This window comes from Oryzias melastigma, linkage group LG11, assembly GCF_002922805.2.
Source record: "Oryzias melastigma strain HK-1 linkage group LG11, ASM292280v2, whole genome shotgun sequence".
NCBI classification, from domain to species: Eukaryota; Metazoa; Chordata; class Actinopteri; order Beloniformes; family Adrianichthyidae; genus Oryzias; species Oryzias melastigma.
In genome coordinates, this window is record NC_050522.1 from 26906472 (window position 1) to 26906691 (window position 220).

The 220-nt window shown below is 48.2% G+C and overlaps 1 protein-coding gene across 1 annotated transcript in view; it reads left to right on the top strand.

Moving 5' to 3' along the window:
* Positions 1-220, top strand: part of kmt2ba (lysine (K)-specific methyltransferase 2Ba) — a 36188-nt gene that overhangs the window by 25549 nt on the left and 10419 nt on the right. The window lies entirely within an intron of this gene.

Sequence of the window (220 nt, forward strand, 5' to 3'; positions counted from 1 at the left end):
GTCCCCTACACCTCCGGCGAGCCTCGGCCCGGCGTGAACAATGCTAAACAGGCCTCTCATGTGCGTCTCACTGACTCACTACTGCTGTGACATCATTGACATGAACCCTTCAGATCTTATCAGAATCAACATAGAATATTTCCATAACACCACAAAAGCCACGTAAAAAACCAAAGTCCACAATCCTGACAGCACACTGCTGTGCGCACAAGTTGAACTT